The sequence below is a fragment of the Gossypium arboreum genome, chromosome 5 (genome assembly GCF_025698485.1).
Source record: "Gossypium arboreum isolate Shixiya-1 chromosome 5, ASM2569848v2, whole genome shotgun sequence".
Classification (NCBI taxonomy): domain Eukaryota; kingdom Viridiplantae; phylum Streptophyta; class Magnoliopsida; order Malvales; family Malvaceae; genus Gossypium; species Gossypium arboreum.
In genome coordinates, this window is record NC_069074.1 from 25,094,124 (window position 1) to 25,108,087 (window position 13,964).

At 28.0% G+C, this 13,964-nt stretch overlaps 1 long non-coding RNA gene and 1 pseudogene across 1 annotated transcript; both read right to left on the reverse strand.

Moving 5' to 3' along the window:
- Nucleotides 1-4,306: 4,306 nt before the first annotated feature.
- LOC108451180 (putative pectinesterase 11) lies at nt 4,307-5,643 on the reverse strand (annotated as a pseudogene).
- Nucleotides 5,644-7,225: 1,582 nt separating this feature from the next.
- LOC128293119 (uncharacterized) lies at nt 7,226-7,729 on the reverse strand. Its single transcript, XR_008283190.1, has 2 exons — nt 7,534-7,729; nt 7,226-7,436 (listed from the first exon to the last, which is right to left on the reverse strand). It is a non-coding gene; the product is annotated as an uncharacterized LOC128293119 (long non-coding RNA).
- Nucleotides 7,730-13,964: the final 6,235 nt, after the last annotated feature.

Here is a 13,964-nt window from a genome sequence, read left to right on the forward strand (position 1 = left end):
GTGCTGAAATAATGAAGAGAATCAACGCCAACTACGGTGATATGGTGATATAGAGACATCCTAAGACCATCAATTTCAAGACCGTTGTGGGTATCGTGATACCCAATCGCTGCCTAACGGTTGAAAAAACTACATAGACAGTTAAAAAACTACATAGACAATTTTACATGTCTAACAAGCTTAAGTCTATTTTTCACTTAAGGGAAAAATAGTCAATATTAGGTTAAATGTTAGTAGGCTATAATAAACCTTTGAATTCAGATTTTGTTGGCTAAAAACATTTTCCATTGTTTCTTAACTCTTAGTTTAGGTTTTCTTTTCATTTTCTTTTCTCTTATTTTCTTTTTTTTTTCTTTTTCTTTTTATTTTCGTTGTAGTATTTTTATTTCTTCGTTTTTGTTGGAACATTGTGAAAGGAAATGTATTAAACGCTCGTGCTTTATCGGATATTTATCTATTAATGAGCATTTTCTCAACCCTTATCTTTTACATTTTATGCTTACTATGCATTTGTTAAAATGCTTGTGTGGAATTCAAGTTTAATCATGTGCTGAATTGTTTTATTGGTTGATTGATGAGTGGGTTACTTAGCTAAGTTATGATTTATGCATTGATTGGTTGTTTATTTAAGTGTGTTAAATTGCATATTGCACTAGAATTGACGCCTCTAATGGAAAGATCTAGATAGACGAGACCGAGAGGAGACTCTTTCTTGTAGGACTTTGATACACTTGTACCAAATAGTGACCCTGAGAGAAAAGCTTAGGTGATTTATTTTAATTTAGGATGAGGCTGAAAGGAGATTTCTAACTAAGAGTGACAAACAATACAATCACCATAGATTTATTAACTTAATTAGTAATTTATGAATCATTCAACCATCATTTCAATCCATTTACATTAATTCTACTAAAAAGAAAGAAAGAAAGAAAATTGATTTAGTGTTTTTATTTGTCAATTTAGATATAACTTAAATATTATTTTATTTAACCCAACTCATGAATAGTTAAGACCCATGATTACTAAATATCATTTTTTATTTCTTATTTTTAAAAAGACCATCCTCAAATCAAATAATAGACATTTTTCTTTAAATTGAAGCCTAACATGTCATAACCTCCAAAATCATGTCAAGGTCGAATCTAGCGAAGAAATTCATGTGGATGCAGCTTCCACGTTTACCTTGCGAGCATCGTACTCAGTTTCGCAAACTTCCAAATTGCAAAAACATGTCCCACCCAAAATTTGTCAATCACACACAGTGCATGCATTCATGCATCAAAAGATCAAGAATTGGAAAAAATAAAAAAACGAAGGCCAAAAAACTGAATTGATGGACGAATTTATAGAAACTCTTTTTTTAAAATCGATTTTTATTTTAAAAATGAAAATGGGGTCATCACCAATCACTTTTATAATATGTGATCTGATCACCTCGTAATTTAATTGTTTTAATAAGAGGCTTGGTTTACTAAAACGATGTTTTTCGATCTACAAAATCCAAAAAATGGGTTTGGGAGTCAGTTATGCACAAAGAAGGATTAACACCCTCGTTACGCCCAAAATTGATACCTAATTGATTACTCGATATCTTAGTGTCAAAAATTAAAAATTTGAAGAGAATTTAAAATATCCCTTTGTATTAAGATATTTTAATAGAAAAGACTTTATTCCGAATTAATTGAGAAGAAGGATCATACCCCATGAGTTAGGACACAACGCCTTTTGTTTTTGAAAACCAGAATAATCACCGTTTTAATCATTACTCAATTTTTTTTTTAAAATAAGATATTTGATTATTTCAGTTCTAGGAAAATGCCATACTCCGTAAGTTAGGAGCATGGCTTCTTTGAATTCCAAAAATAATGAACATTACCTCGGTTTTGAACATTTTATACATTATATAAAACGAAGATAACCACTTTTTTTAAAACGCTATATATTTTTTTAAACAAAAGCGAATGAATATGTTGTGATATAATACATGAAATGATGATAGTGATGCAACTACAATAATAATGAGAATACTAATTTTATAATAATAATGGTACTAATCATAGCATAGTTATTATTACATTAATAATATACTAAGTAAAATAATGATAATAACAAGGATAAAATAAAATAACATGTATAAATAAATGATATAGTAGATTGATAAAATAAAATAAAATGACTATATGGGTAGGATATTAGAATGATAAAACATTAATAAATAAAGGGATACTATAATAACAATAATGTAATCATAATAATAAAATATATAAGGTAACTTAAAATAAAATAAACGGAATATGCATGATTGAAAGGCATGATATGAAAGTTCCAAAATAATAAAAGAAATAATAAAATAACAAAAAAATAAAAAATGAAATAATAATGACAATATGACAAAAATGTACAAATATGAACAATATAAATTTTAAAATAAAAAGCAAGGCAATAATAAATAAATAAATAAGTAAATAAAAAATTCATGAAAGGGCTGAAATTAAATAAATAAGGGACTAAATCGAAATTTAAATAAAATTGTAAGTATAAATCATAATAAATTAAATAATAAAACAAAAAATGGACATCAATGAAATGCGCGAAAAGGAGGAGGGACCAATTGGGAAATTATTCCCAAACCCTTAAACGCACTGTTCCATGAGGGACCAAAATGAAACAAAACCAAAATTACGTGGTAAAAATTAAAGAAAGAAAAAAAGAATAGGACTGGATTGAAAAATAATTAAAAAGCGGAAGGACTGAAGCAGAAATTAGACCCTTTTTAAGAAAAAACACGGATCCTGTTAGTATCCAGGTCGGGTTTCAAGACGAGTTTCGAAACGACATTGTTTTGGCGTCTCACAATCAGCCCAAAATGACGCCCTTTTAGGGGGCTATATAAGTAAAAATATTAAGAAAAAAATCATTTACATCTGTTTCAAAAAAAAATTAGCCATTTTTTTCTCTCTCGGCCCTCCCCTAATCGGGCCTTGGCGCCGACAAGTCTCTTCCGTGGCCACCGATCATCAACGACGGAGACCGTCGCCTCCGGTGGCCAGAGATCACAAAAAGGGGTATTTTCATCCTTGTTTTCTGGGGAACCCAAATCCAGAGTCAAAATCCCTAGATCCGGTCGAAATTCGATAGTAACAAGGAAAGGCTTTTCGACTTCCAGTCATCCCCGACACGACTTCAGGCAAACCCCGAGGGTGCGACAGCCTTTTAAGTCAAAAGGGACTCCGGCGACAGCGTCGAGGTAAAAACCCTTTTTATTTCTCGTTTTATGTTTTACATAAAAAAAACAACTTCAGAAAAATAATAAATAAAAAAGAATCACCTTCACAATTTGGTATCTTGTTTTTCTATTGTTTCGTGTATCCATTACATAATTTTTTGTTTCGGCTTTTTATAGCCAAATACATTACACTATTTTTTACTATTCTTACTACTGTTCTTTGCGTGTTCTTGTTTCTGTTCTTGTTCTTTCTTTTTTGCAGGTGTCCCTGGCTGATGGCGACTACTGGTAAACGAGGCGCCAGACCTCTGGTGACGAAATCGCAAGTGAAGTGGAGGCGGCAGCGCGTAGAAACCCTAGGGTTTCTGACTCTTTTGCAAACAATTTAGGTTTTGGGCTTATCGGGTTTCGAGCTTGTAATTTGGGTTGTGGGTTTTAAATTTGGGTTTGACATTTGTAAATGGACTATTTTTGGATTTTGATATCTTTTATTTTTATTATTTTCTTGTTTGGTTTCTGTTTGGGCCCGGGCTAAATTGGCCTATTACAGAATTTATCGTACCATTAATTCTTGATTTGATTGATTTAAGTGGTTTAAAGGAAATTAATTATTAAAAATAAAAAAATAAAAAATATAAATATTGATTTGGTTGTAGTTCAATCAATTTTTTAGTCCAATTCAATAAATTTGTTCCAATTTGTAAATTAATTAATTTTGTACCTCTCATCAGATCAATATCTCTACGATTTCTCAATCCAATCAATCGATCTAATTCGATTCCGATAATATTGTCCAAAAAGGCTCCACATTATGCTTCTACTTAACCTAATTCTATTTGTTTGTTTTTATCTGATAAAAAAATTTAGAAGTTTCAATGTTTCATTACTGTGGCAGACAGTTTCCCTATTTATATAATATGTATTTAAAATATAATTATTTTTTAATTAATTACAAATGAATAAATGAATAAGTTTAATAGGATTACATATACAAATGAATCTTATAAGTGGTAGAGAAAAAAGAATAAAGAAATCAACATAGGCTAACAATAATTAATTAATATTGCGGATGATGAAAAATTAATGGGTGGTGGAATTGTTTGAAATGGTAGAAGAAGCTTTCTTGAAATGTTTAGGGGTAGATCTGACCCAACTTTTGCCGCCAATCATATTCTTTGTCAAGAAAATGTCCGCCTCTTTAGCCATCAACTGTTTCGACCATTCAACCATTTTCCTATTATTGGCTCCTGGTCCATAACATTTATATTCTCTATAGAACACCGTGCTGCAAATATCAAACATGAAAATTGTTAAGCATCCGTTCAAATTTCAAATGATAAACAAATAGATAAACATATTACATTGCACTTCTAAATTACCTTTGCTTGGATGAGTTGCCCCAGTCATCCCAACCCTGGGGTAGTATGACATTGGACATCTATGTTAGGGCAAAAATGACTCTAGAATATGGGCCCATGGCCTTCCTAATACAGCAGTCCTCACCTAAGTTATCTTGCAACCCAGGAATGTAAACCCTGTCTCTTTTAATGGTGACTCCCTTCGTTGGGCTGTAATTGATGTATCTCCTTTTGAGAGCGTATGTAAATGACACCTCTGAAATAACCGCCAAACAAATTCATATGTAAGTACTTACTTTTCATTTCACTTAAAATTCTCATATCTAACACATACTTGGGCATTATCATATGGGATATAATTTCTTAAAGATCCTCCAAATATTTTGAACACATTTGACACTAATAAAAATATTACCAAGTAACTGGTTGCTAAAATATGTTACCTCAAAAAGGGAAGTGGCATTCCCAAAAATGAAGTCCACGGCTCCTTCAATGTAACAATTGCTGTAATAATGTCTTCTGGTGTCATCTAGCAATGTATCCTGGTAAGATAGAATTCTGCATCCAAAGAAAGTAGCCCTATCGCCAGACACCCGTAATGCCACTGCTTTAGCTCCAAGCCCGTACGTATTCTATTCACCAAAGTTATACACAAACATTCAGTTAACTCAAAAAATTAATTGTGCATTCTATACTCTACATGTACATGAATGGAGATGTTATATATACCTGAATTGTGAGATATTGGCCAACAAAATCTGAAGCCAACACAGTGAAAGTAGCTTATTCAAATATATTCCCACTATCACTCCCAGTAATTATAGTGCCATTTGGCTTTAAACCACTTAACGTAATAAAAGGCTTGTCAGCAGGCACGACAATCTTTTCATTATAGATTCCAGACTCAACCAATATGAAAACAACTTCTTCGTTGTCTGATGGCACGGCATCAATAGCGTCTTGTATCTTTTCATAGTCTCATTTTCCTGATTGGTCCACCCTTAAAAGTAAAGTTGCGGCTGAAATTTGAGTAACGTCTGCTCGAGGTGTACTCGTCATTAACATGAATAATGTTATGAAAAAGATGAAAGTAGGCATCGTTGCAAAACACAGGATTGTAATTAGCTGAAGGATATGGTGAAGCAAATGATGAAGAAATGTTAATGTAAGATGACTGGTTTTGTTATGAACAGATTGTGGTGGATATTGTTGTTTTTATATATAACCAGGGGCTGATTTCTTGCGATGGAAGTGTAACATATAAACTCAAATTTGAAGCCACCGTGTGTGGATTAACATAACATTATATCAAAGAAAAAGGCTGCAGTTGCCGCTAACACAAGCTGCCGGCAACTAGAAATTTTGATAGAAACTCGATAAGCGGTAGCCGCCATTTGATTTTGGTTCTAGCTAGCAACTTAGTTTCACTTGTACTTTAAAATGAGTTTATATGAATTTTTTTTTGTTCAACCGGTTTATATGATTCGTGAATCACAATTAGGAATGGAAACTAATACGTAACCATTGATTTTGACCAAAAAAGCCAGTAAAATTGTATTTTTTTCTTTTAATTTCAATTTTACATGGAAGATTTAATTTTTATTAAATATAGCATCAATTCTCTAAATAAAATTTTCTCGGTCTTAATATATTTATTAAAACAAACTCCTTCCATCCCCATCATCACATATATCTCTTAAAAAAAACTCATAATTTTTAAAATATTTATCTGCATCAATAAAGAAGTATACATAAATTGTCATACAGATTGTCATATCAATGTCGCTAAAATTTTAATAGTTAAATCAATTTTTTATTCAAATAAAATTAATTTAACTAAATTCTGAAAGTTAACGTGGTTATGTAAATTCTGAAAATTAATGTATTTTCAGATTTTCTATTAATTTTCAAATTTTTATTTAAAAGGATGGAAATTATTACAAAATTAATTATCTCTCTAAGGTAGTAATAATTTGATTAATTGTTGGACTAGTGTATCAAATTAACTAACTTCAAATGAAAGGAATAGATTAGGTTCGGCTGCTTGAGAATAAAGTTGGAGATGTTAATTTGGACAAATGTTGTAACTATTTTTGCAATGTTTTTAATTGCAAGTCTTGAGATTGCTTAAAAACTACCTTACCATCAATTAACTTTCTGGTTCAAAATTCTTTGTAATATTTGTTTTAATGGTTGATTTGACCATGGCATCGGTGGCTGTTCATTTGTCTTTTGACCTTTGATTAAGGCCCTTTTTTAATACTTTTGGTTCAGCCCATTGATTAAGGTTGTATTAACTTACAATAAAAAAGGAGTCCACTGATTACAACCTGTGCTTGTATTTTAGTGGATCCAATTATCCATCTAAACTCAAATTTTAAGTTCAATTTTAGGAGTTGAATAAAAACAGTACATTGAAAACGAGTTAAGACTTGAAACAAGGACTCTTTGTATTTTTTTAAAAGGTTTAATATTATATGTAGAATACAAAATATATATTTAAATAATTATAATATAAAATCAAACTAATATAAAACATATCGAATAAAGAATTCAAAGGTATCTAACATTAAATGTTTGAGTTTAGTGACGAGTACCACAGAGAAATTTTTCTATCTATTTGATGTTTGACTTGACTCGATTTAATTTATGAATAATTGAGATTCATTAATATCAAATATTGATAAAAATCATCGTTACATCAAACAAAAAACTTTTTCCTTTAAATGAGAGCCTAACGTTTCTTAGCCCCAAAATCATGTCAGGTGGAATCAGGCTATGAAATTCATGTAAATGCAGCTTCCACGTTTGTCCTTGCGAGAACCTCGTACGAGTTCTTGCACACTTCCAAACTGCAAAAACATGATTTTCCATCTAAAATTTGCCAATCACACACAGTGCATGGATTCATGCGAAGGGAAAAGAAAAAGAAAAGAACAGACATCTCACCTCCCCAAGGATCGATCATGATGCTTGGCCGTTTTCTAAAAGAGACAATAAAATTTTGCTTTGCTTCTACTTAACCTTTAATTCCTATAGCTTTTGGCTGCATTTATTTGTTTTTATATGATTAAAAGTAGAAGCTTCATTACTAAAGCAAGCAGTTTCCCTTTTTCTTTTTTTTCCCCAAAATCTTCTTCTTGTATAATACAAAGAGACAGGCACCTAATTTAGCACTTTAATTTGCTGGAAACCAATTGAGTTATGCAAGCTTATTGATGTTGTTACGCATTCATTGCCATTTTCATTCTCTAATTCTATCAAATTATGGAGAATATAATAGCAGATTATAGCTGGTTGCCACAAACCACTTACACCAATGCGTAGTACGGAAACATTCTTTTCAATTTAAATGTTTCCACATTCTATTTTTTTTTAATATAATTAACACTTACCTAGTAATTAAGTCCTAATATATAATTTGATACACATTTTTGTCTAATGTAATACCTGTATTTTTTATAAAAGTTATATATTTCGGTACTTAAAAGGATAGTGTTAACCTTTTTTACTATTTAATTTGGGTATTAAAGTTAATTTTATAAAAATTCATAATTAGCAAATAATATTAGAAATCAACTATTATCAAACCAATCTTAAAACCCAAGTTAAACCACATCTATCGGATTGTATTTGGAAAATTAAATGCAAAATTAAATAAATTAGCAATCAATACTAAATTTATTTTTCAAAATCATGAAAAATTCAAGCCTAGTAGTATTAGCAATTAACTTTCATAAATTCACAATTAGCACTAAATATATTCTACAAAATCATGAAAAATTCAAACCTAGTAGTATCAATAATTAACTTTTATCAAATCAATCCTAAAATCTAAATTAAATATTAAAATATTAACACCATTATCTTTGAGTACCAAAATATATATTAAGATACTAAATAATAGGCTAAATTAGTCACATGTGTAGTGTTTTTTAATTGGACTTTTAGGTCTTTTTTTTAATTAAGAAAATAGGTTATATAGAACACGCTTTCACACACTCTCTCTAATTAAAAAATCAACATCTACTACTAATTTAGCCCAAATAATATATTTAGTATTTAAGAATTTATATTTAAATATAAAATTAAACTTTAAAAGGAATTCATTAAAACTAAATTATTCATTGTACCTTCATTATATTGTAGCATGTTCAACTATTTTGAACATGTTTATCCACGTCTTAATCATACTTTGATCGTGCTGGGATTTTTTCTTCTTATGTATGAAGAAATCATTATGTGTTTGGCATGTGTTGCCATATCAAAACTATATTCGTATCAAAGCCACATTATTTACCAAAAAAAAAAACACTATTTAAAAATTAAAATCACTAGAAAAAAAGAAAAGAAAAGTTTTAAGCAGTCAGGTCAAGGTCTCCTCCAGCCAGTACTGCATCAATAGGTTCTCCGGTTGGTGGGTGGACCCTAATGCTGTGAAAACCACAGCTAACAAACATTAAGTCTTAAAATAATGGGTTTAGGATGGAAAATAAAATTAAAACACAAGTTAAATACTATATACTAAATTAACAAAATGATTAAGAAAACTGTTGGGAAATTTATTTAATCAAATTGAGTATTGTATAGTTGAAGAGAAAAATAGCCATATTCCTAGCTATAATTCGGGCATGCACGGAAAGAATCATTCTCTATCTACTTATTTTTATTTAAAACTATTTTAAAAATTAAATTAAATAAAATTATTGTGGGTATAATCTAGCATTTTCTTGTTGATTGACATGATGAAAGGACCGAAGGATTTAAATTGAGCCCACTAATTAATTAGTTGCAATTTCCCATGAATATTTTCACACAATTTATCTATTATTTTCTCAATTATCAATACTTCCATCAAAGCTTATCTTAATGATGGTTTTATCATACTATGAGGAGAAGCTGACTTTTAACCATAATCCATAGGAGATCATCCCCCTCTCAATACATTCTCCGTAAAAACATGGTTCACACTCTTAACCTATTTTGGATATTTTCAACTTTTACCAAAATCATCCTCTACACTCTTGTTTAAGAGGGAAATGAACCCATATAAATTAGCCAAGGGTTAGTTCGTTGCTATATATACTAAGAGTGAGCTTGTATAGACAGTAAAGTGGGGTGCGGTGTGTTTAAGTTACTTTTTATTTTACGCTATAGTATTTAATCTTATTGCCATCGTTATTTTTACACTAACTGCAGGTAAACGTACCACTCATCTAAACTCACCCTAGATGTTATCTTTCTCTTTTGAAATCACAAAATTATGAATACAATCTTCAGTCTTCACATCTCAAGTATACAATACTTTTTCGCGACACAATCTACTAATCTTTGCGTAAGTAATGGCATCGCTTATGACAACTACCAATTAGTTTCTTAGTCAATCTAGTTTTCAAACTAGCTTTTCAAGCTAAACCAAAAAGCTTAAAAAGCCAGTTTAAGTGCGAAGTTGTATATGTGCCCCTCATTTATATTATTTATATATTCAATTTAAAAATTTTAAATAATTTATATTAATTATTTAAAGCTTATTTAAAATTTATATTTTATAAACCATAATATTAACAATGAGTTATTGTAAATTATTTTTTATATTTTTATTATAATCTAAGGGCTAATTTTTATTATTTTACTTTTGAAAAGTAATGTGAAAATTTTAAAAGTTTTGGTTTAAGATTTAAATATTTAGTATCGCTATAAAAATATTTTGAGAAATAAAATATCTATTTTAAACATGATGCCGTGAAGTAAAAATATTTATTTAAATAATGATCAAATTCATTAGTATTATGATATTTTAGTAAGAATGTAAAATTCTTTTGTCATTCATTATTAATATTTTATATATATAATGTAAATTTTAAATATATTTAAGTAATTAATATTAATTATTTGTAAAATTTAATTTGAATATATAAAATATATTTTAAATATTAAAATATATAATGTTATATATTTGAAATGGATTTCAATAAGGGTTAACAAAATTATTTGACTCCAAAAATTTTTTATTTTAAATTTAAAACTAGGACAAAAATACTTTTACCTTTGAGCTCAAAAAACACTTTTAATTTCAAAAGATATCTATTTAGCATTGCTTATAGCTCGAACAGCACTTTTAACCGCCAAAATATTTTAAAAAACCAGTGAAAAATAAAGCCTAAGTTGAATTTTTGTAATACTAAAGTACATGGCATCGTGGTAATAATAAAAAAGACATGGGAAAAGAATAATACTTAATATTCGAGTAAATTATTCCGTCACTTATAAAATTTTTATTAATTATAAAAGTTATGTTTACATCTAATTGTAATATTAAAAATATAATTTACCAACTAACAATTAATATTTAAATCATGTCAATTAATATAAGAGGGCTTGGGTTTGAACATATTCAGGTGCTTTTTATTTTCCTATTTAATGGTTGAAAGGAAGTTATGAGTACTTCTAGATATATATATATATATATATATATATATATATATGTATATTGATATTTTATATATTATAATATTAACAAATTTTAATTTTATTTAAATTAATTTATTTTTTTACTTTATACTATTCTATAAAATGAATATTTTAATGACATAATAGTTTTTGGCCTCCAACTTCTCTAAAAAATTATTTTCACCCTCTATTTAATTTTTTTGCTTTTTTTAGCTCTTAAACTTGTATTTTTTGTCAAATCACTCAAAAATAGATGTTTTGCTAACTTCATTGATGTGGCAAATATGTAGATTTGTTGCGTAGATGACATGTCTACAATTGATTATTTTTTAAATTTTAAAAATATATTTTTTTATAATTTTATATTTTTTAAAATAATTTTAATGATTTTTAATTTTTAAAAATAAGTTTTTTTTAATTTAAGAAATAATTAAATGCTGACGTGTCATCCACGTAACAATCTACATGTATGACATGTCTAACTTTTCTAATTATTTTGAGATGATTTGGCCAATAATGCAAGTTTAAGGGTTAAAAAAGGAGAAAAATTAAATGAATGACTAAAATGATTTTTTCTATAAAGTTGAAGGACCAAATAAATCATTATACGTAACAATGTTAAATATTTAAGATTTTAAACCTCACTTTTCCACGAGATTAATAATATTCAAAACAAATATTAAACTAATCCTAAATTAACTAGTATCGTCTCTTAAGTTGATAGTACACCGTTAGACCCCAGCACACTCCAAACTCATATAAAAAACATTGCGAAATATAAATTGGGGTGCCCTGTAATTTACCCTTGGTTTTTCAAGATTATCAACTCTTCAAGCCTAAAAAAGCACGTCTAACCCAACCTCTTCCAAGAGAGATATTAAAGATAAAAACAATTATAAATAGATATTGAAGTATTAGATACTTGGTCAACAATTTCTTGACTCATAGCATGTATTGTGACATGAAAATTTAGGTTTAATTCTTAGCAATCCTATCTCTACACTCAATTATATATATATAAGAATTGTATATGCTTTTGGATAAATTTAAACATAAAAATATTTTAACAGATTATATTAAAGGATTCAAATAGAAATTTTTCTTTCAAAACCGAAATTTTAGAGGACTTGAAAAGAAAAGTAGTTTACTAATTTAAAATGTCTAATTAAATTAATATCATGAGTGAATTGAATAAATATAATGGAGGGTATTTTTTTATATTTTATATAAAATTTATAAATATTTTTTTGTTAGTTTTGATTTTGAAATGATTTGATAGATTTTCTTAATCAAATTTGTAAAATTACTTTGATTAATTTTAAATATATTTTTAAGTGATACAAACTCAAAATTGAAGTTTCTAAATGTCTTAAATCTTCTTCAAAAGTTTTTGAGCACCTCAAGTCCTTTGAAATGTTTTTAAGCCTTATTTTCATGTTTCCCCAACAATGTCTCAAGACACATAATCATTTGTCTTGAGACACACAAACATGGAATGTAAAATTACTTAAAGGAAGTATTGTCTCGGGACATAATTAAGTCTGTTTGTCTCAAAACAGACCAACATCGAAGCTAAAGGTATGCTTCAAGGTTTGCTTTAAGGGAACCTTATCTCGAGAAATACCTGTTGTGTCTTGAGATAGCATACTCCAACAATCACATTTTGTTCTTTCTATATCAAGATAAATGCTCTATGTCTCTAGACATATACCTACAAAACTGCATTTAATACGTGGAATAAATGCTCTCAACGATTAGAAACTCCCTCTAACGACCCCAAACATCCATAAATCAATTAAAGGATACAGATATCATTCAATGACACTCATATTGAGACAAGAAACAAGTTTACAAAGGTCAAGAGATAAAATCCAATCACTTCTCATTATTATTCTTCTTTTCACTAGTACACGTAGTGGGTTTTCTTGTTATTCATTCTTTCAAGTTAAACATTATCTTTGAAAGGTTTAAATTAATAAATTTAGAAAATTATTAATTGCGATAAGCTAAACTAGTGGAGGTAAGCAACTAGGGCTGAACCACTATAAATTATTGTATCTCTCTTAATTGTCATATTTACTTTCAATTTTAAAAATTAATTCACCCCTTCTTAGTATATATTGAACTTAACAATTTTAAACTTGAATAAATTTACAAATTTAAGATATCAAAATTTAAAAGATTAAAATTTGCCATTTCATCTAAAACTTTATTAATTTTTCTACATATTTTTTACTCTTATTATGAATATGTCATAATTTAATTAACAAACTTATATTACTATTAAATATTTGTATACTTAAATTTTAATTATATAAGTTCTAATAATAGATATGAATTCGAGACCTAAATTTTATGTATGAGACTTAACCTGCTAAAGATAGAGATAAGGTTATTAATCTTGTACCAGTGGGTGCATATTTTTGTTCTGATACAAGTATTAATCGGTATTGTTATGTTTGGATGTATCTTTTCAAGTTTATTGATATTTTTATAAATATTATATATTTTTTATAATTCAATGTTTAGTTTTTCTAATAATATATCTTATATATAAATATAAATATAACTCAATTATATTAATATAAATATTTTGAGAAATTGCATATAAATATATTTATATGCTAATATAAAATACAAAATTATTAATTACATTTAATAACTTAATTTAATGATTATATTTTAGTTTTAAACGTAATAATACAAATTTAAAATTAATTTAAAATATTAAAATCATACAAACACTTTGAAAATCAACAATATTAAAACATTGTATTGACTAATATGCATTAATATGAGAAATGTAGTCAATTCCATACCGGTCTTGATTATATTGACCAATATACACCGTTTCAGTAATAATTTAGAACAATTATTTCTATTTTCCATATTAATAAAAATTTCAATATGTATCAATTGCACCGCTCATT